This window comes from Nannospalax galili, unplaced genomic scaffold, assembly GCF_000622305.1.
Source record: "Nannospalax galili isolate Female #2095 unplaced genomic scaffold, S.galili_v1.0 scaffold172, whole genome shotgun sequence".
Lineage (NCBI taxonomy): Eukaryota > Metazoa > Chordata > Mammalia > Rodentia > Spalacidae > Nannospalax > Nannospalax galili.
Genome location: NW_008331824.1, coordinates 596,517 through 621,068, shown reverse-complemented (window position 1 = coordinate 621,068; position 24,552 = coordinate 596,517).

The following is a 24,552-nucleotide window of genomic DNA, read 5'->3' as shown; positions in this document are numbered from 1 at the left end:
CCTCCCCACACCAGGATTATGTGAGGAGGTGATGAGAGAGTCCTCTGCTGCTGTGTCCAGGTAATGCACACACCCTCCCAACCTTACCAACCCGGGCAAGCTAAGCCCACACAAAAACCATTCTGTGCTATGCCCCAAATCACTGTCTTCCTCCCTCTCCCAGGCAGTGTCCTGAAGCTCACATTTCTCTGCATTGTTCAGTGCAGCCTTGTGTGAACGCAGAGAACGGAGTTCTTCAGATGTGAAACAAGAAGCAGGCACCTGCTGTTCTCCTAGGGAACTAGGCATGAGTGTGGCCTTTCAGGAAGGCAACTGGCACTCCCTGTATCTAGAATGTAAAATGGGGAGGGTAAAGATGGCTCAGTCAGTATTTAAGAGTGCTTGGTGCTCTTGCAGAGGACCAGAGCTCAGTTCCCAGTACCCATGTTGGGAGGCTCACAACTGTCTGTAACTCCAGATCCAGGGGATCTGACTCCCTCTTCTGGCCTTCATGGTCACTTGCACACACACACACACACACACACATACACACACAAATAAAAATAAAATTTTCTTTAAAAAAAAAGAAAGTAAAATGTTCACATGCTTTTGCCCCCACCATTCCAGTTCCAGGACTTTATCCCCAGGAAACACTGAATTGTATCAGTGCTCAGAGTAGCTTGTTTATGAAACTGAAAATCAGAGACTCTCTAAGTAGAGACAAATGTAAAGAATGGTCAGCAACTATAGCTAATTCATGGAAACCTACTTCATTCCAAGTGTTGTGCTGATTGTATTGACAGTTACCAAGAAAACACACTCATAAACCTCCAGCTATAGAATGACTGATAAAGAGCTTGAGCCCAAGCTCTCACTGCCCTGGAAATCCATTACTGTCTTTGCACAGAAGCCATGTGTCCCACAGCCTGCTTCCACTCAGTGTCTGAGAAGAACAACCAAGGGCCTGTTGCTGGGAGAATCTGGACTGAAGAGCTCCCTGATGGCCTTGTGAGCTGTCCTTCCACAGCATGACAGTTTAGAGGCTTTCACCCAACCTTTCATCCCTCTCTCTTCACTCAGGGTTAGACTTGCATTGTGGTCTAATGAGTCAGACCTCCAGGCTTCTCTGACCCCCTCACCAGTTTTTTTTCTTTTTTCTCTTTTTGAGTCAGGGTCTCCCTGTAGCCCCAGCTGGTGTTGAACTTACTATGTAGACCAGGCTGGCCTTAAACTCACAGATATCTGCCTGCCTCTGCCTCCCAAGTGCTGGGATTAAAGGCGTGCACTACCATACCCAGTTCCCTCTCACCATTTTTCAGTCAGAGTTGTTTTCCCATATCTGACCCTCATTTAGTCCTTGCTGAAGACTTGGGCTAACAGAATGAAACAAGAAGTGATCCAAACAGAAAATGAGATGGGAATTTGAGACTGCTTACCCACTGCTCTTCAAGTAAACACCATGTTGTCCTGGTTAGAAGGAATGTGGACAGTCTCTATCCAAAGACGATGCCTGTTTAGCATTGCCAAAAAGTTCACACACAGTGGCATAAGAAAATATCCTAGTGAGAGACAATGCTATAGTGTAGTGATACAGGCAATTGGAAAATAAGAGCCAGTGATGCTTTGCAAGTCAGCACAGTTGGCTGGTTATGACCTGGATATATTGCTGCATAGAAGGAGACTGACAAGAGACTAAAGACTGTCGATAAACAGTTCCTGGAAAGTAAGACCCAGAAAGCCTCACTGGTAGCCAGTAAAGAGATTTTTGTGCTCTGCCACAGAAGAGCAGAGAGAGCTGAGTGGCAGACTGATGACCTGATTGTTAGAGTTACAAAGCTTCAGAGAGTGGCCAGCCACAGTTCATGTGTTCTGTGAAGGTCAAGGACCAGTGGGAAAGCCTGAAATATGACATACAGACATGAATGAATAACTATGTATGGATTCTGCAACCTCCTGGGCTCTTGGGGTTTGCAGAGGTAGCCCACTCTTCTGTAGTAAGAGCTCACCTGCTGGTAGATGCTGAGAAACTTCTTCCTGACAGGTGAGAGGTGCCCCACCCCCTCCAAAGTAGCCTCCAAAGTAGCCTCTGGCTTCTTTCATGGTTGCCATGCCAGTAAATTAGGTCAACCTGGTTAGAGATAAGCTAAGCCTGATGAAAAGGTGAGTCTACATAGCTACAGAATTATCCAGCATGTGTAGTCATGTTGCTTCCCCAGACCCCAAGTCTGAGTATGTCAAGTATGCCTGTTTTCAAGAAGACCTCAGAATCCTGTGATTGATAAAGATACAGAGTTGAAGATGGAGATGGAGAGTCATCATAAGAGCTTAATCTTATTTAAGATATAATAGATACTGAGAATGCACACACAAAAGGACAAGAATCCAAGAGAAATTCATGCAAATCAGCAAAAGATGCCTTTAAGAATGCTTATTCTTTATTTATATGTGATAATTAACACCAGAAGCAACTCGAACATTTGCCGATAGGTAAGTTGTGATGTAGGAAACAGTGGATTATTACACAAAAATGAAAAAAGTAGAGCTATGTATATGACAGATAGATCTCACAAATGGTGTTAATTGAAAACACCAGACATGATGAATATTCTCTAAGTCCATTCATTGCTTTAATTTTTGTATTGAGCTTTTGTAATTTCATATAAAATTTCTTTATCAAATTTAGACCCCCTCCCCCATTCATGCCCACAAAGTCCATTCATGTTAAGCTTAAAAACCACTGAGTTTATCACAGAAGAAACAAGAACAATAGTATCTTGAATGAAAGAGGCAGGGCAGGGAGGTAAGGAGTAAGAAAGGAAAACAGGGCTCAGTTGTTTTCTTTGCTGGGAGCTGAACTGGGGGTCGTTCTCTCTCTCTCTCTCTCTCTCTCTCTCTCTCTCTCTCTCTCTCTCTCTCTCCCAAATCATGGTACTCACTGCTGTTTTGATAAGGAAAAATTCATTTGAAGTTGAACACAGACTGGATACAATGGTTTGGCACTTGGGAAGCTGAGGCCAGCCTAGGCTACATGAGTTCCAAGCCTGCGTGGATTACAAAGAAAGACTGTGCCTCAAAACAAATAACAATATTAGATACTTAAAGTTTGTCCACTTGATCTCATATTTGTTATAATTCATTGAAAATTTAAAAGACACTACAGGGAAAAGGAAGAAAATAAGCCAGAATGTCAACCAGCCATCCTTTGCTTGATGTAATTAAGAAAAAATTTCAATTCCTTCATTAAAATTTTCTGCATCCCCCATCCAGTGAATAATATTTGTCAAAAAGCAAAAACAATCAAGTTATTCCTTAGAAGAGAAATGCATCGTGAGGTAACATGCAGACTCCACATCCATATCAGACACCAGGCACTTTGCATGCAGACCTGGATCTGTAAGCTGTCTGGGCTGCAGGAACATTGCTCTTTGCCCAATTCATCAACTCCTGGAGCGGTAGCAGCATTGGCAGCAGAACTGAGCAGCTCTGCCCACAGAATATGCTCTAGAAATTAAAACTTAGATCTGTAATTCGGAACCCACAGTACTTTGAGTGTTTAGCCCCACTGCATACTGTTCCTTAAAAAGTCCTAACAATGCCTCAGTCCAAACCGCAATTACCAACCTGTAGATACAAAGCCATCATTATGCTGAATTCTGCACACATTTTAATAGTTGTTTTCTGATATCGAGGTTCCTAATGCTTTCTTCGTCTCTTAATGACTATTCTTAGCAAACAAATTTTGTGCCTTATAATTACTTTCTTCCTAATTATGGCTTTTTTTCAATTTTCACATGAGATGACAAAAAATTCATGTTTTGCCAGAGAACCAGCTTATTAGTTAATGAAAATGTGTCTAATAGCAGCCTTTTAGATATCCTGTCAAAATCGAAAGCAATACTCAGGGAAGAGAAAGGTTGCTTCCATGTTAACATTCAAAGTTAATTTCTGGGTAGGGATTGGGAATGAGATGTAGGAGGCATAATTTCTTCTAAAAAGATTAAAATATTCTTTGTGTACTCCATGGAATTTATAACTGTTAAGTGTTTCTTTGTATGCATGGGAGTGGGTGTAATGTGTGTGTGTGATGTGTGGGTGGTATGTGTGTGGGTGGTGTATGTGGAGTGGAAGAGGAGTGTATGTGTGGTATGTGTGGTGTGTGTGGTGTGTGTATGGATGGATGGGGGTGTAGTATGTGTGTTATAGGTATAGTGTGTGGTGTTTGTATGGTATATATATGTGATATGTGTATGTAGTGTGGTGTATGTGGTATGTACATGTGATATGTGTGTGGTGTGTGTGATAGTATGTGTAACATGTGGAGTATGTGGGGGGTGTCATGTGTATGTAGTGTACTGTGTATGTGTACTGTATATGTGACGTGTGTATATAGTGTGTGGTATATGTGTCATGTGTGTATAGTGTGGCGTGTGTGGCATGTATGATGTGTATGTGCATATGTGGTGCATGCCATGTGTGCTGGATAGCTTTAGTGTCAACTTGACACACCTGGGTTGAGGGAGCCTCAGTTAGGGAATTGCCTCTATTGGACTGGCCTGTGGCCATGTCTGAGGGGCATCTTCTTGATAAGAGATGTGGGAGGGCCCAGCCCACTGTGGGTGGTGCCACCCCTGGGCAGGTGGGCCTGCGTTGCATAAGAAAGCAGGCTGAGCAGGGGCCAGGAGAGCAAGCCAGTAAGCAGCGTTCCTCCATAGCCTGTGCTCCAGCTCCTGCCTCCAGGTTCCTGCCCTTACTTCCTGCCTTGGGCTCCCAGGTGAGCTGTGACCCGGGATATGTAAGCTGAATAAACCCTTTCCTCCCCAAGTTGATATTGGTCAGTGTTTTGTCACAGCAATGGAGAAACGGACTAGGACACCATGTGTGTACAGATGCACATGCCTGTGCATACACACGGACGTCAGAGGAGGATGTTAAGCATTCTCTTCTATCACTCTGCCTTATTCCTTTGAGCTTGCATTTTTTTATTTGATTAGGTTAGCAGCCAGCAAGTCCCAGAGATACTCCTGTCTTTGCCCTCCTCTCTGTAGCACTGGGGTCACAGGTACACACAGTACATTCTAGGCTTTGGGGAATGCTGGGGATTTGAACTGAGGTCCTCATGGTTGTACAGTAAGCACCCAACCACTAAACCATCTCTTTAGTCCCTTGCAAAATTCTCCACCCAGGGCTGGATTATTACCTCCACTTCCATGCCCTCCCTGGCCTGGATGGCTATGGCACTTAGCTGGCAAGGACACATTGACCTAGGACAGCTTTCTACCTGTCCTCTGGTTCCAAACCATAAATACAGTGTGCTGGGAGGAGAATTGAATACTACCCCCAGCAAGCATCCCTATTCTCTCCAGCAGACGCAGTCTGGCTCACTTGGCTGGGTTTGTTAATAATATGGAGGGAAGGCGAACTTTATCAAAAAGTAGTGACTCATTTCTCTCACCTAGCAAAATCCATAAAAGATTTAGGCACGAACCAAACAATTGCAGCTTAAATATTCACAGCCTAGTCCCAACCCTGAGGTGACATTTAAATTGTGTCTGGGGGATTTTGTTCTGAGTTTAATGCCACAGCCTTCTTCAGGGGGCTTCAAAGAAACTAGAAGAGGGATATTTGGACCTGTTTTCCATTTCAGAGATTTATGAGGTGGCAAACAAAATTTGTTCCTACATTCAGATGGCCCCCTGGGAACAGGAACACTGTCCGAATCCTGTAAATCAGGCTGCCTGTGTCAGCAAAGCCTGCGGTGGATGAAATGAATGTCTGGGTGGTCCTGGGGTTCCTCGGTTGGGTTCTTTCGAAGCAGGGCTTCTCAATCTTGGAACTAATGACACTTGGGCTGGGTAGTTCTTTACTAGGGGGACTGCCTTATGCATCGTCAGACCTTCAGCAGCATCTGGGTCTCTACCCACTCCACATTAGCATTCCCTCTGCCTATGGTAACTAAAACTATCTCCAGACATGGATAAATGCCCTTTGGGTTGAGGAAGAGAGGAGACGATGAAGGCTCCTTGGTTGAGGATCACTGTCTCAAAGAAGCCGTATCCCTACTTCAGCCTACGCTCACTGAGTTGATTATTTTCCTTCATATTTTTCAATGAAGTATAATATATTTACAGAAAAGTGCACAGCTCGGTGAATTGTAACCTGGAAATATCTGTACTAGCTGAACCCAGATCAAGGGAAAGGGCATCACAAGCTCCCCTAGCCTCCCGCTTGTCACCACCTCCACCCATTCATACAGGAGAACCATTCTTGGGGTTCCTGTGTTTTGGTCACCCTCACCCAGCACTTAGGCCGCCTTCCTGAGATGTTCTGCTTACCATCGTGAGACAAAGAAGGGGCTAAAGTTGCTCAGTCACAACAGTTTACTGAGGATCTACTTGGAGCCAGATGATATTTTGTTTTTAACCTTGAGGATGAGGCCATATCCTGACCTCCTTGGGCTCCCATTGTAGGGGAGATGAACAAAGAAATAAACAAGCAGGGGCTGAGGAGGTGGCTCAGTGGATAAAAGAGCTTGCTTCGCAAGCAGGACGACCTGAGTTCAGATTCCCCGGAACTCATGTGGAAAGGTAGATGTCATTGCACATGCACCTGTAACCCCAGCACTCTGCAGGGTAGAGACAGGGGGCTCCTTGGGGCTTGCTGGCTGCCAGCCTAGTTCCAGGTTCAGTGAGAACCCTGCCTCAAAGGAGCAAGGGAGAGAGAGAGAGCAGGACATGGGGCATCTCCCTTTGCCTCCACACATGTACCTGGGTAGACATACCTGTGCACATGTACATACAACACACACATGCACATGCAGACACACACACACATTTCAGGACACTTCAAGTGAGTAATTAATGTAAGGAGAGAGATTTTTATAAGGTGACTTCATATAGAGGGGACCACCACTGATATAAAGATCAAGTGCTTTTCTGAGGCGCTGCTATTGAGCTGATGCCAATACAGTGGCAAGTATGTGAGGGATGGAGAAACAGATTTTCTAAGTAGAAGAGACCACAGGAAAAAGACATTGAATGAAGACTGAGCATGGTATCTTTAAGAATGAAGAAAGCCAGTGTGGCTGGACCATAAGGGAGCAAGAGCAGCTAGAGATGGTGTTGCCAAGGCAGGTGGGGACTAGTTCATGGGGAGAGTAAAGGGTGGAAACTCAAGTTCATTCCAAACACAGTGAAAAGAGATGATGGGGCTGAATATGGGGAAGAAATTATCTCTTTGATCTGTTAGCAAAAACCAGACTAAGCCAAGTCACACTGGGCCAGCTTAGAGATGGATTTCACGTGAGTTGTAAGGCAGCTGAAAGGTCGACAATGGTCCATCCACCTCCACAGACTGTCCTCCTCACTTTGGTAAATACTCCCCAACCTTTTCTCTAAGGACACTTAAGGAACCCCAGTCTAGTCTTCACACATAGTAGCTGTGATCTTCCCTCTTCCCAAGAGTGCTCACCCATTCAGTGTCCTGTGTTGCTGTGTGGATGATGGCAGAATGTAGGGCAGTCCCTGAGACAGGACTGTTGGGAGCAGTTGGCATGCAAGCCGATTTTAGAATTATACACAACTGGCTTTCTTTCTTTTTCATTTCTGTCACTGATTTGTTGATTGGTTGACAGTCTCATACATGGGTGTAAACAATTTTCATCATATTCACCCCCTGTGACAAAAGCAGACTGAAGGGATGTCTGACCCCCAAGCTACCCACACAGAGGCTACTGGAAGGAGTGCATCTGACTGAAGAGAAAGAAAACACACCCAAAACGCTACAGGGCAAGGCAGTTAAACAAAAGAGGATTAAGAAGATACCAAAAGCTATAAAATCAACAAGTGACAGTAATTAATATATATCTCTTAGGGCTGGTGAGATGGGTCACTGAGTAAAGGCACTTGCCACCAAGCCTGATTACCTGAGTTCAATGCTCAGTCCCACTTGGTAAAAGAAGAAAACCAACTCTTACAAGTTGTGCTTCGACCTCCACACATGACATGTAGCACACATGTGCACATACAAGCATACATGCACACCCAAAATAAATAAGTAAAATATAATATTTTTAAAAACATTTTATTGTTTTTATTTTATGTGTATGAGTGTATTCTCTGCATGTATGTGAGTGCACCCGTGTTGTGCAGTGCTGCGGAGGTCAGAAGACGGTTTTGGATTCTCCTGGAACTGGAGTTAAGGACAGTTCGTAGCTGCCACGTGGGTGCTGGGACTCAAACCCAGGTCCTCTGCAAGAGCAGTCAGTGCTCTTAACCGCTGAGCCATCTCTCCATCCCTGTAAAATACAATTTTTTTAAATCTAAAAAGTACATACACCTTTTGTGAATGTAATAATTTAGCATTTTTATTTTAATTCATTTTTATATTTCTATAAATTAAAGAAAACATTACACACTAATATATAGAAAGTCTCATTGAAACAGAGTTATCAATAATAATAATCACTAATAACACTTGGATGTGCATTTCTCCAGACCTAATTTTTTGGCAGAGAGAGAGGACTCAAAAGAAACAATGTGTTATGGATAGTATTATACTGCCATTTAATATTTTGCGGGTTCAGCATACATCCACAGTCTGCTTTCCTCAAGATTACAGTATACCATTGCATAGCAGGACATTAATATTTGTATTTAGGTAAATATTTTCATCGTCTTAATCCAACAGAACAAAACACATTATTAAGTACTATCTCTAGGCAAAGTGGAGAAAGAGTTAAAAATACAGGATGTTTATATTCCCTACAAGTCATACTATAAGGTTGCAATATATAAAAGAAAAAAAGTCATTCAAAAATATTTAACATTTTGAGCTTTGATTTAAAAACTAGTGCATCAGCGGGCTGGCATGTGCCCTTCACAAGAGTACATGGTCCAGCATGGGGGACCTAGGAGCCCTTCTTAAATCAACATATTGCTCCAAGAAATGATAATGACTTTTCCAGGCATGCGATGCAAGAGAGGAATGGAGACATCAAGAGTATGGGCAGATGTAGGTGCTGGGGAGATGACTCAGTGGTTGCTGTGCAAACATGAGGACCTGAGTTCAGATAAGCAAAAGTTGGGTGTGGAGGCATGCCTGCAACCCCAGTGATGGGGAGACAAAAGTGAACCCTCGAAGCTCGCTGGCCAGCCATTCTAGCCAAAACTGTAAGCTTCCCTTTCAATGAGAGATCCTATCTTAAAACAACTAAGGTGGAGAAGCCATTCCAACAGCTATCAAAGTGCTTGAAAACAAATCCTGAGTCCATCACTCTCAAGTCCAGCCTTGGCAGACAAAAGAAAAATGAGGAGGAACCCAATAGAGGGATGCTTTTGGAAGCTCTTGTCAAGAAATCCCAATGGACTCTCATATGAACATTTGAAAATTGTCCTGTTCTGACTTTTTTCAGGTTCCCTGTCTAGAACTTGTAATGCTAATTACTCTTGTCTTTACTTTTCTTTCACATCTTCCATTCACAATTCAAGGACTTTCTTTTCCCCTTAGAGATTAAGAGATATGCAATTTGGAAGTCTTTTAGATAGACCCACTAAAGGGGTATCCCAATTGCCTCACCCTGCATCTCTGTTCAGCGTGGAAGCAGCCAGAGTGGTCTGTGTCCCGATTCCCTATCAGCAATTTGGGTAACCTCTTCAGAGGATGGCGTGATAAGAATAGGAGGTAGGAATTGCCTAGGCAGTTAGGGTAAAAAGACTCCAAAGAAAAGTAGCCAGTTTCTTGGCTAAAAGCCACAACGTCCTTGGGTCTCTTAGCAACATACCCGTTCCAAAGACCAAAAATGTCTAAAGTATTTGGGAGCTTTTATTTAATCCCTAAAAGATTTTAGGGTTACCCTTCAGAGGGGGGAATGTTAGAATAGCAAAAAGCCCCATTTAAAAAAAAAATAAAGGAAAGAGCACACGAAGCTATCAGAAAAAAGTGATGGGGAGATATGGAGGTGTTGGAGGGAGGGAGTGGGCATGGATTTGATCAAAACACCTTATATGCATGTATGAAATTCGCAATAAGGTTTTTTTTAAAAGTTAAAAAAAATAAATAAAAACTAAGGTGGACAGTGTAGATGAAAACACCCAGAGTCAACTTCTGGCCTCCACGAGCACATGACTAGACAGATACACACACACACACGCACGCACGCACGCACGCACACACTCAAACACATACACAAAATACACACCAAGTCTCCTGAACACCTCAATGGCCCCTTATGTTCAGCCGGGGCTCTGCCTGGTCACACTGTCAATCAAGAACCTGGAAGGAAACTATCAGTAAATTTCAGGCAGAAAGTTAAGCAGTTCTTTACATGCATTATTTCAGCTCATTTTGTCAACACTTCTGGGGCAGATTCTGCCATTATTCTCAGTTTACAGATCACAAGTCTGAGGCTCCATCAATCCAATGGTTTGCTGAAAGGTTACACGAGCAGTAAGTGGCAAATTAGGACTCAAATGTGAGATTTGCAGTAACTCTGAAAACCAGAATTACACTTTGATTCTTCAGTCTTTCCAGCAAAGAGGGAAGAAAATTGTTATCAACAATATAAATGATGCAATCGATGAGTTTATGAATTTTGGTAAACTTTTAAATGGCATTGGGAGTTTAGTAGCCAGGAGCACAGTAACCTGCCAGCAACAGAGGAAAACATTCAGTCAACAGACCACAGTGGCATTTAGACAGCCCTGTCGTGTGATAACAAACAAAGCCTTTCACTTTTTCTTTAAAGAGATAACTGTCCAAAAAATCGACACATGATAAATATACACATAATGTGAGCATACTCATTCTCTCGAATGCAAATAGCTGGTGTTGAGTTTTACCAAGGAAAATAGTTGCAGTGATGGCAAATTTGAGATTGCACCCATGATCAGATGAGTCCTCTTCTTAGTATGGGACTTACAAGTAGCTGAGGCTTGGTTAATGTCTAGATTGCTTTAATTCCTGCTTTCTCAGATGCCTTGGATAAGAGACATTGTATTCCTTTCTGATATGCTAAAGCTATTTCTGAATGTGGAAGTTCATTTTCTCTCTGTGACTGCCTCCTTTTGTAATAGTGGAATTATCTCGTAGATGATGATGATGATGATGATGGTGGTGGTGGTGGTGGTGATGATGATGATGGTGGTGATGATGATGATGATACTGCCTTCAACAAATCAAAAATTCATGATGAGATAGCTGTTATGGTTTGTCATTGAGCCCCAAAATCAAGGAATACTCTTCAAGAAAAAAAATTCAAATTTAATATATGAAAAGTTGTTCAAACTGTCTCACTAATTAGAGAAATACAATGCAAAAGAACACTGGCCATTTTTCATTTAATAAAGGTGGTAAGTCAAGACAGTATTGATGGAGATACAGAAAATGTTTCCTTCCTTGGAAACTAGTCAGTATCATGCAAAAAACCCTATCACAGGAATTTCAGATCTAGGGCTAGGGAGATGGCTCAGTGGATTCAGTGGCTAAAGTACTTGCTGTGTACGTGAGACAATCAGAGTTTGGACCCTCAGAACCCATATAAACAACGCATGGGTGTTGCAGTTCACCTGTAATTCCAGCCTGCAAAGGTAGAAACCTGGGATCCCCAGAGCAAGTTGGTTGGTCTGACTAGCCTTATCAGCGAGCTCTGGGTTTGATTAAGAGACCTGCCTCAATGACTAAAGTAGAAGAGCAAAGGAAAAAGATTCCTAACGTCAGCCTCAGGCCTCCACACACATGTGCTCACACATGTGCACTTGCACGTACATGTACCCATACATGTAAACACACATACACATCACACATATATACACATGAAAAGAAAGAAGAAAAAGGAACAATTTCAGATCTACACCAAAACTGTAGACGCCTAGACCTTCAAAGTATTTTATTATAATATGCAAAATGACCATCATTTTCTAAATGAAGAAATTGAAACAGTTATTCAAGATCACACGGCTACACACTGGTAAAGTCCCCATGTCTTGCCTAAGATCGTCCCAGATATATCACAGTCTCAGAGCTCTTTGTCTTGAACCTAACATTTCTATTTTCAAGAAGAATCTAAAGTGCCTCCTGCCTCAAGCTTTAAGTAACATGTTCCCCAAGTCTCTTTGTTATCCTAGAATGACCAGAGGAAAGGCCGATGAAGCAACTTGTCCTAATCATCAGAATAATAGTAGAACTCATCTATTCTTGTTTGACATCTAAGCCTTGTTTTCATTGTCTAAGAAAGCCCTCAATAGATGCTGCAAGAACCTGAAAGGCACCTGTTCCTTGCTGTTCTCTTGGGGTGCTGCATACCTAGCTCAGTCTCCATCTTCAGCACCAGGACAGTGCCAACACCTGGTAACTTGCTACCCATGGACCATTACTCCAAGAAGAGGTGGGAATTCAGAATAACATCTTAAAAATAATTATGGGAGATACTTCAAAAATAAAAAGCTTGTTGGGGCTGGAGAGATGGCTCAGCGGTTAAGAACACTGGTTGTTCTTGCAGAAGACCTGGGTTCGAATCCCAGCACCCACATGGCAGCTAACAACTGTCCATAACTCCAGTTCCAGGGGATCCGAGAGCCTCTTCTGTCTTCCGCGGGTATTGCACGACATGGGTGCACTTACCTACATGCAGGCAATACACGCATACACATAAGATAAAAATAATAAAGAAAATATTTTTAAAAATAAATAAAAGCTTGTACAATAACAGTTAAGACAGCATCACCCTCCTTAACCCAGGAGCCTGCTCCACGACACCTACCCCCTGAGCCATGTTTTTCAAGCTACTCCCTGGCACTTCTGCAGTCAGCTCTGCCTACCTGCAATAATATCATCGTATATCACAATAGAGGAACCTCAGAATGTTCCTGTCTTTAACTCAGCAAGTCAGCTCTTATCAAGAAAAATCCAGTCTCCTGATGTAGCAAGGGCCATATGGATCTGCCTTCAGAAGTGGCCAGAGCTCAATAGTCACATCTTCCTTCTCAAGCCAGGGAGCTCTCTGGCTCCTACAAGGTCCTAAGGGCGTAAGTGATTACAGTGTGCTGTGCTGTGCTGCTAAGAAAGGCACAATGACCCCTTGTTTCTTACCTACTGGATCTTTCTTCCTTATGATGCCCCAAGACCAAAAAGTTTCTCCACTCTCACTGAAAGCCCACAAATGTCCCCCAAATTTAGAGAAGCAATGGGAAATCTAGCGGGAACTCCCTGAGTTGGGTCCTAGATCTGCCTCTTACTGTGTGATCGTTACAAACTTCTCTGGGCCCTCTCTTCAACAGCAGAAAGACGAGGGTAACACAGCATTTCCTGCACAAGCTGAAACACATACATAGGCTGTCTGTCTCCAAAGCCTTTCCTTTTACCCACTGCTCTAGAATCTTCTCTCAACCTTCAAAATTCCCTATGTAGCACAGCTCGGCTTCACTGTCCTCTCAGGTCCTGTGTGTTTAATGTTCAGTATTGACTGACACAACTTGATTCTTGAGGGGTGAGTGACCCTCCCGGTCCTCGGGTTCGAGAGAACCTAGTGTGATACCATCTGCTAGTTGAATGACTCAAACCACTTCCTTCTGGCTGGCAGCTGCACTGTTTACGATGACCTCGGGCCCCATGCCTCACCCATCCCTCCCTGCCCAGCCACGCTTGGCTCTGCTCTTCTTCAGACACAGCAGGAGCACATCTACCTCAACAACTTACACTTGTTGATTTTATGTTCTGAGAAGTTCATTTTAGAGACTTGCTCTCATCCCTCTTAAGTCTTTGTCTAAAAGTGTCCTCTCCAGAGGTCTTCCCTGACCGCCCTGCTAAAAACAAAAATCTCTTTCTTTCTTTCTTTCTTTCTTTCTTTCTTTCTTTCTTTCTTTCTTTCTTTCTTTCTTCTTTTTCTTTCTTTCTTTCTTTCTCCCTCTCTCCCTCTTTCTCTCTCTCTCCTTTTCCTTTCCTTCCTCTCCTTATCTTCCTCCCTTGCTTAATTTTCTACACTGAATTACCACTTTCCAATATTCCATGCACTTTCCTCTCTTCTTTTTAGTGCGTGTCTCGCCCCATTAGAAGAAACACTTTTTAAAGCCAGGATCCCATTCTAGTGAACTTCCTGCCATATATATTAAATCCCGACTCCTGATTCTCCAGAGCAAGGATGTATATGTTACATGCTCTCTGGCCCTCGTGTGTTCACAAGAAGACATTCTAAGGAAAAAACAAAGTTCTTCTTTTCTGGGTTGTGTGTTTCACTGGTCCAGTAAAGCAAATTCTGTTTTCTCCCTGGTCGAAGGCAGGCTTTCAGTCAGCCTTTCATGTAGGAAGGAACAAAGTCTAACAAGGAGGTGGAAGTCAGGTTGTCTCTCTTCACTGTGGAAGATGAAATTCAAGGAGAAAATGGAACTGGGCTCTTCCTGAATTACACAACTTGTTATTTCCAGGCAGAAGTCCATGTTGCCAGAAGAAAACCAGCCTGGAAAGTTAGCATGCCTGCTCTGTGCAGAATATTTTCCCAACAGGAGCAAGTCCCATCCAGCAATTAGCGCCCCCACTTTGGAACAGTGACAAAAGAACAAAGCCGCAGACCACACCGGGCTGAGCCCTGCGCTTGGACTTGCTCTGTGAAAGGCAAATACACTGTTTTCTTTTTCAACCAGCCATAAAAGTGCTTTCCTTTGCAGGAGGGTGCCCACTTCACCCCGGACTTGTCCCAGACTTTACAAACCTCTCCCACCACCAGTGTCCTGAGGTTTACAGAAGGTGCGTGCACTCTAACTCAAAAGGATATCTTTATCCTGGTGAGAAAGAGACTCGGAGAGCCAGCGACCTACTCTCATTGATGTCTCGGAGGACTCTGCCCAGGTAGAATGAGGGCTCAGCATCTAATAGGGTGTAGAAGAAAGAGGACTGAGTGGGAGAATCCTAGCTCTGCCTTTTTAACTCCTATATCATCAGACCTTCAGCAAACCAGTGAGTTCCTCAGGTTCATGAAGCACTTATGGCTGTGTGAGGCGAGAGAGGTCATTGCAGATGGAGGCAGAGGCAGAACGTGACCTCAGATCTTGAGGTTCCCCCGGGCCTGGGGTCTTAGCCCCTACACTTCATTGCTTCCCTTTCTAAAATTTTAGTTCCTCTTCTCTCAGACTACAGAACATTTCTTTAAGTTACGTAAACCATTTTGACAAGACAACGCATTTTCTCTTTTGATGTCATCTAAAACAAATACAGACACTACCAGGCCTTGGCTTCTGATGCAATAGGGCAGGTGAAAGCATCAGGCCTTCCCGACCCTCGCTTTGCACAAATTCCATCTCAGATGAAATAGATCTTGTATCTGGAGAAAAATAAGATGTAGGTGTCAGAGAACAGCCTGGGCACAGCTGAGAAAGCTTTTAAAACCAGGATGGAACAGCGAGGGGTGGGGAGCGTGGACCGTGAGACAGTCTCCGCTGTTACAATTTGCTATTTTCTGGCTTAATTAGAATCAGATAGTGTGCAATAGAATCATCACCTGATAACATAATTCCGTCAAACATGGAAGAGTAATATTCAAGTGGCTGAAGCATGAACATAATTCACCTCGAGCGAGAGAGAAATTGTATTAACAAAATGCCTCCAGATCCACTAATTAATTTGCTATATTACGCATGGCAGGAAACAGCATAGAACAGGAAGGAGCTTGATTTTTCTGAATTAAGGAAGCGGCAAGGACGTGCCTCTCCATAATTTATGTCTGCAATGGGTTCGCTGTTTGATCACAGACTGGCTAAAAGGGATTCTGCAGGGAAGAAGGGAGCATGGCAGTGAGCTGGTGGAATCGGGGGTTCTTAGCCACTTAGCGGGTGTCAGAATCACTCTGCGTCTCCACTTGCTGTCTTCACTTAGAGAGCTCCTTGCTCTACTGAAGCCCTCGTGTACCTAGCCTCCATACAAACCCAAGAAATGAGCAGATTAGCAGGCAGATCCCTGGCCAGTTCACAGTCGAAACTGAGAGTCTTTCTGTTCCCTTGTCTCCTTCTCTCTCATCAATTACAGGTTTCCTAATGAAGGCACACACAATAATACCAAATTGTTGCTTAATTTAATTCATTTTAACTGGTAAATAAGTGCACATTGTACATACACAACGTTTTAGAATATGTCTGTGTTGTGGGATGGTAAGGTGACTTGACATACACATCACCTTGCATAGTTGTCTTCTTGTAGTAAGAATACGCAGCATCTGTTCTCCTAGTGATTTTCAAGAGGGATGGCTACCATGATGAGCAAGATGTCTCTTGAATTTATTCCTCCTATGGAACTGAAGTTTTATATATTTTTAAATTTATTACTTATTATTTTTATGTGTATGAATGTATTGCCTGCATGTAGTTAGGTCCACCTGTGTCATGCAATGCCCACAGGCATCAGAAGAGGGCTTCGGATCCCCTGGAACTGGAGTTATAGACAGTTGTTTGCCACCATGTGGTGCTGGGAATCGAACCTGGGTCCTCTTCAAGAGCAGTCAGTGCTCTTAACTGCTGAGCCATCTCTCCAGCCCCCTGAAGTTTTATATTTTTTAACCTGTGTCAGCCCAGCTCTGGTAGGCTCATTCTGCTCTCTACTATAAGTTTCACTCTCTTGGACTCCACAAGGAAGTGACATCATAGGGCACTTGTCTCTCTGTACCTCTTATGTCACTTAACATAATCTCCACCAGCTTGATCTACAGTGTCATGAATGACAGAGTTTCCTTCTTCTTCAAGACTAGTATTCTCTTGTGTATGTTCACATATACATGCATATGTATCAAATTTTCTTTATTCATGAATGCATTGATGGGCACTTTGGTTGATTTCCTGTCCTGGCTATTATGAACAATGCTACAAAGAACACTGGGGTTTAAATGTCTCTTTGACATGCTGATGTCATTTCCTTTGGGAATATATCCACTAGCTATATTTTCATTTCTTAAGGAATCTACATGCTGCTTCTCACGCCTGCTATATGAGTTGGCATTTCTAACTATAGTGTACAGGGTTCCAATTTTTCTGCATTCTCCACGTTATCTTTCCTCTTTTGTATTACTATTGCATTGTTGTGACAAAACATACAGACCAAAATCAGCTTGGGGATGAAAGGGTTAATCACGCCTTACACTTCCAGGTAATAGTCCATCATTGAGGGGAGCCAGGCAGGCACTCAAGGCAGGAACCTGGAGGCAGGAGCTGAAGCCCAGACCATGGAGGATGCTGCCTCCTGGCTTGCTTCACTGGCCTGTGTTTAGCCTGCTTTCTTATGCAACCCAGGCCCACGGATGAGAAAACGTCCCAGTTGAGGTTTCCTCTTCCCAGGTGTGTCAAGTTGACAACCAAAGCCAATCACAGCAGGTATCTAATAGGCAATATCAAGTTATTTTTATTTACTGAGACAGCCCAAGCTGAACTTGAACTCATATATATACTCATATATGTACCTGAGGATAACCTTAAGTTTCTGATCCTCCCACCTCCACCTCCCAAGTACTAGGATTAGAGGTGTGTGCCACTACGCTTGGTTTATGCAGTACTAGGGACCAACCAGGTATAGAACTGTCTGTGCCTCCAGTTCCAGGGGATGCGACTCCCTCTTCTGGCCTCTGTAGGTATTGCATGACATGATGCTCTTACAAACATGCAAGCAAAACATTCATACACATAAGATAGACATAAATCAATAAAGTTTAATTCCTTTGCTAGATTGATCAAGCAAAGAGAAGACACAAATGATCAATGCCCAGCACTAAGGAAGGCACACAGCTCCAACACAGTAGACGTGGAGATGACAGTATCACCAGCACAACTGTGCCAGCAGGTTCAACCACGGAGGGGAAGTGGGCACATTCCTTAAGAAACTAAAGCTTAGCCGGGTGTGGTGGCGCACACCTTTAATCCCAGCACTCCACTCGGGGAGGCAGAGGCAGGTGGATCTCTGTGAGTTCAAGGCCCGCCTGGTCTACATAGTAAGTTCCAGGCCAGCTAGGGCTACAGGGAGACCCTGTTTCAAATAGACAAAAGAAAATAAAAAAGAAAGAAACCAAAGAAAGGTACCATACCTAGTCCAAAAGAAATAGAAGCTCAGTCTATAAAAATCAAATGTACATCCAGCAGTAACAGTCTGAAAATAGTTAAGGAGATGATTCCATTCATGATAGTATCAGCAAGAATAAAATTCTTAGAAATTTAGCAAAGCATTGAAAACAATGAAAAAGAGTTTAAATAAGTGGAGAGATGTTCTACACGCATGAAAAAAAAGACTGAGTATTATTAAGGTAAAAATTCTTGACAAGCCAGTCTCTACCTGTCAGAATCCCAAAAGAGTTTTCTGAAGAAAAGTCTTGATACTAAAAGGTACATGAAAACTCAAAGGACCCAGACTAGCCAAAACAACATTGAAAAAGGAGAACAAAGCCAGAGGATTTGTGCTTCCTGATTTCACATTTTAAATGCATTCACAATTGCACAAAAGGCATGGAACACTTGGAGAAAAAATCCTATCCTCTAACATCTGTATGCTGTTATCTCTCATCTGTAAAACCTAGAAAATATATGAGGTATGTATGGCATGAAAGTATAAGGGGGAGGGGGAGGCTGCTGGGAAGGACGGAGGCAGGACAGAGGAAAGGGTATGAACATGACCAAGTGACATGGCGTATTTTAATGAAAGCGTCATGAAATTCATCACTTTTCACACTGATAAAAATGTTTACAGGCCACACAAGATAGATCTGTATGCTAGCAACTACAAACACTGATGAAAGAAATCAAGGATGGCCTAAACGGTGGAAAATAAACTATGTTCGTGGACTGAAAGGCTCAATATCGTTAAACTGCAGGTTCTCCCCAAGTATAAATTTAATGCAATTCCAGTCAAACTCTGAATAGAATGCTTTCATAGAAACCAACAGTTTGATTCCAAAATTTTTATTGAAAGGCAAAGGAATTAGAATACCCAAAATAATTTTTGGAAGATTTAAGAATTTGGAAAACCCACACTACCCAAGCTCAGGATTTATTATAAAGCTATAGTAATCAAGACCATGTGGGGCTGGGGAAAAATAAATGCATAGATCCGGAGAGATTCCTGGAAGGGCCACACAAATGCAATCAGTTTATGTTTCACAAAGCAGCAAAAGCAATTCAGTGATAAGGATTACATATCAGACTGCCAAATATAAAATAATGAAACGCAACCCAAACTCCACATAATCTACAAACTTTATCTAAGCATGGACCATATGCATAAGTGTACACCTAAAATCACAAATATCTTTAAAATGGGAGAAAATTACTATAATCTTGTATTAAGCAAAAAAAAATTTTAGATGACACCAAAATTGACTTGACCAAGATACTGTTAAGAGAATGACATTGCAAGCCAAAGGCTAGGAGGTGACATATCCAAAGTACAGATTTGACATGTTCACATATCCACCATGTATAAAAACACTCAATAATAAAATAAGGCTGGAGATATAGCTCAGTGCTAGAGTGTGTGGCTAGCATGCACAAGGCCCTGAGTCTAATCCCCAGCACCACAACTAAATAGAAGAAAGAAAAAGTGGAAAAGAAAAAGGAAGAGGAGGAGGAAGGGGAGGAGGAAGGAGGGAGAGTGAAGGGAGTCCAATTACCTGCTTCCAGGTTCCTGTGAGGTGCAGTGCACCACTCTACCACGCCATCTCCACTGCAATGCTCTGCCTTACCACAGACCGAGAAACAATGGAGCCAGGTGACCATAGTCTGAAACCTTGAGCAAAAATAAATTTTCCCTGCTACAAATTGTTTCTCTCTGGTTGTTGTCACATGACACAACTTCTAACACAGCTGTACAACGGGTTACCACTCAGTAATCAAAGAGGAGGAAGCTATTGGTGCATGCAATGACTTGTACGGATCTCAAACACCAAGTGACAAAAGACTTTGTGCTATGTGATTTGAGTGAGGTGATGTCGTGGCCAAGATAAGCTCCAGGAACAGAAAAAAGATCTGTGGCTGCCAGAAGCACAGAGCAGAGGAAGGGGTCGACCACAAAGACACACAAGACAATTGGGGACTGACTGAAGCAGTCTTGACTCTGGTGGTGACCCATATTTATCAAAATGCGTGAACGCAGAGCTGGAAGCCTGGCATCTAGCACCTAAAGATGTGAAATATTACTGTATTAGTCACTTTTCTGTTGCTGTGATAGAAAAACTGGCCAAAACAACTTATAAAACGAAGAGTTTATTTGAGCTTACAGTTCCAGAGGAATTACAGTCTGTCATGGTGGGGTGGCATGGTGGCTGGAGGTGGGTGGAGCAGGAGCAGCAGAAGTTAAAGTTTCACATCATTTTACAGGCACAGGAAGCAAGAGAGCTACTGGAGATCCAGGAAGCCTTAAGAACTCTCTAAGTCTGTCCCCAGTGACATTCTTCTTCCAGGATAGCCACACTTTCTAAGACCTCCCAAAACACCATCATTGGGGACAAAATGTCCAAATACTTGGAGCCTATGGGGGACATTTTCATTCAAACCACAACTACAGATCTTAAAAAGAGTGAATTTTACTGTATATGAATTATAGCCCCATGAAAGTATGAGTTTTACTTTAGGAAAATATGCCTCAGTGTTTAAAGTATCATATCCATTTCTCAACTTATGCCAGTATCTAGAACCATACCTGGCCCATAATAGATGCTGGACGTACTCATTGAGTGGATTTAGTCACTATGAGTGGAACTGACTTGACTTTCTGTCATCAGAGCAGCTGTTATTTTTGTCTTCTTAGCACCTTGTTCCAACCCTTTCTAGGAGCAGACCCATCTCCCTGACCACAGTGCTCATCATGACCCATGTCTGGACACTCAGAGTCCTTTAGACACTTTCTAACCAAAGTTGGTGAGAAAGGTCCCTTTCCACTCTCTGGTCATAAGATGTGTGTCAGGTCAGCCTGGGGCAACGCTTCTTCCTAAGGCAGAAAGCAACCCCAGAGCCTGGAGCTGATGTGAACAGAAGAAGAAGAAAAGACAGAAATCCAGAGAAAGCAATGGAGTGAATTTCTGGACCCACATGCCCCAAGGCCAGACCCACTTCCAGACATTTGGTTGCATTAATCAGGAAATGTCCCCAATTTTAAATAAAATGAGTTCCTATTATTAGACACCAGTGAATTTTGAAAATCAATAATAACAGCAGGGAGGTTAAGACAGCAGGAGTTTGAAGGAGTTGGTCACATCATATCCACTACCAGGAGCAGAGACAGATGAATGCATGCTTGCTAGTGCTCAGCTCCCTTTCTCTATCTTATACAGTCTAGGATCCAAAGTCCAAGGAATGGTGCCACCCACAGTGGCACATCACTAGATATATCACATCATCTAGGTAGCCCATACACACCTACAGGCCATCCTGATCTAGTCAGTCCCCCCCCACACACACACACACACACACACACACACACACACACACACACACAACCTACAGGCCAGCCTGATCTAGTCCGTCCTCACCACCACCACCACCCCCATACACCAGGCCAGCTTGATCTAGTCAGTACCCCCCACCCCCACAAACAGGCCAGTCTATCTAGTCAGTACACATACACACACACACACACACACCAGCCTGATCTAGTGCCTCATTGGGACTCTCTTCTCAGGTGAGTCCAGACTGGGTCAAACTGACAAAACCAAGTTTCAGAAACCCTTAGTTCAGTGATCCTTTCATCCCAAAGACAAAAACCGAGGAAACTAAAAAAAAGTCAGATTGTTACAGAGTTCTTACCGAGAAAAGGCAACCAGACCCAATTCAGGTTTTAATTAGCCAAATTTTATTAGAGCTGCAGCTGGCTGACAGTCTCCAGCAGTCAGATAAAGGAGACTGCAGAGAAGCTGGGAGCAGAAGGGGTCTTTTAAAGGCAGAAACCACAAGCTGTTTCGTTCCTGTGGTATTGGCAGTTGCAAGGACAGTGGGTCACACTGACCCTTAAATGTAGCAATAAGCAAGTTTACAGAAGCCAAAACAAGCAATTGTTAGCTATTTTCTTTTATTTACGTGTATGTGTGTATTGCCTTCATGTAGGTAAGTGCACCCGTGTCGTGCAATGCTCGAGGAGGACAGAAGAGGCTGTCAGATCCCCTGGAACTGGAGTTACGGACAGTTGTTAGCTGCCATGTGGGTGCTAGGATTTGAACCTGGGTCTTCTGCAAGAACAGTCAGTGTTCTTAACCTCTGAGCCATCTCTCCAGCCCCTAGTCATTTTCTTAAGAGATGTATAGAGACCTTGACAGTAAGGAGCTTTCTGATTATTATTATTTCAGCATATTATCAAGAAAGACAGGATATTGTTTAGGTCATTTTCCCTTGGGTGGGCAAGAAGCACGGCTGCCACATCTGAGTGGTGACATTCCTTTCTGTGATCAACTATTTCTGAAAGGAAAACAAACTTCCGGGGGGAAGTGACTTACTGGAACTAAGTTCAGACCTTGAGCTGGCTGCTTCTCTGATTTTTAAACTGTAAGGTAGCTACTTTGTACAAAATGGAGTTGCTCTAGTCATTACAGGATAACTTATTAAAATTAACACAGTTAAAATACTTATTTGTACAGCATAGATACTACTTTTTTATATGCATTAAGCTGTTTGAGGGTCATTACTTACTCTGTGTTCTAGTGTTGTAACGAAATAGTTGAGGCTGGGTAATATTTTGAAAAAAGAAGTCATTTAGGTCACAGTTTTGGATGCTTAAGTCTGAGGATAGGCCACCACATTGATCTATCTGTCTTGTACTGAGAGTTTCCTTTGTCTGGGTCACAGAGTGACAAATGGTATCTTGGCTGGTCAGTAAAGGTGACAGAGATCCTGGCCTCACTCAGTAAAGTGCTTACAATCATGAGGACCTGAGTTTCTATTCTCAGAACACACATGAAAAAAGGCAGGTGTGGTAAAGCATGTTTAATCCCAATACTGAGGAATGAAGGCAGACAGATCTTTAGGGCTAGACTAATGGGAAAGCCCCAGGCCAGTGAGGAAAGCTTGTCTCAAAAAACAAGGTGGACAGGGCCTGAGGAATGGTACCCTTGATTGTTTTGTGGATCCCAACATAGTCACCCATACACACACACACACACACACACACACACACACAGAAAATAAGGGAGGCCAGCACACACACACACACACACACACACACACACACACACACACAGAAAATAAGGGAGGCCAAACTTAATATTTTATATAACAACTCACAAGAACTAACCAAAATCCCAGGAGGACTACATTAGCTCCTCCCAAGGTGGCTGACTTCAACCATCTAATTAATGTCTACTGAAGTTCTACCTCCTGTAATTCACCATGTTGGTATATGTATGGGGGGACCACATCCAAACCACAGCGAAGGGGGACATGAACTCCACGGCTGGTTTGATGCAGTACTTCTAAGGTGGGGACGCACATTAGAAACCATCCCATCGGTTAGCCTACACCAGAAGCCACCAAACCAAAATCTCTAGGCTCAGACCTGAGTACCAGCATCTTCTAAAGCCCCCCAGGTGATTCCCACAGGTGGCAAAGGTTGAGACCTTCAGAGTCAAAGATTTAGAGCAGCCACCCACAAAACTGCACAAGATGCCTCCTGCATCCCCTCTCTCACCATGATGGAGAGTTTGGGGTACACCTGACATCTCCATGTATCGTTTCCAGAATCAATTTAGGATCTCAATCAAACATTTTCCAAGGGGAAAAACAAGGTTTCTGTGTAGGAGTTTCTTAGGAAAAAAATAATAAAATGGAGGTTTGCTATGTTGATATTTACAGTGTTGTTTATTTGGCCCATAAAGAGCTCATCAGAACAGGCCACTCTTAGACCTTGGTATTGTGCTCCAGTGAGATGTAGGTCTTGCCAATATATCCAACCATCAAAACTAAGGAGAGGCAGGAGAATACTATAGCAAGCCTCAGCTGTACCGTCATGACACCATGCCTGGACTTTGACACCTGAATCCTAACTCTTACGGAACATGTTACCCTGCCAATGGGGCTCCCTGTCATGCCTTAATCCCATTTTCGGGGGATGTCTACAAGGATAAAGACTTTTTCTCTGGGGAGACTTGAGGAAAGATTAAGTTTGGGGTCTTTCACTGAGATTATCCATCAAGCTGTTGCAGGATTGTAAGGAGCTAAAGCGTCACCCCATTAACCTTACCTGATCTTGCAAAGAAGATATTCTTGAGGCCATCGGTACCATCTTGTAGACACAAATAGTCTTTCTGAGGAAAAACTTTCATTGCATTCTCTGGGTGAGATGGAGCTGCTAGCCTGTGGGGCAGGAAGGCTGGCTGAAAACATCAGCTTGCACCTGCCAAGGGGTTTGACTAGGTCCTGCCAAGTGGGCTTGCCCTGTTCTAGCTTCGTGATCTTAGATCTAATTTTGCCCTACTTTGCCCCCAGACCACCTTCCGTATGGGCCCTTTTCTTGTACTCCATTTGTGCGTGCCCACAGGTGATGTTCCAGCCCTGCATGGTGGTTAAGAAGATGAGATTTTGACTCAGAAAAGCTTGGGTTTCTGTCAGTCCCCCCAAGAGTCCCTAACAGAGTGACTTA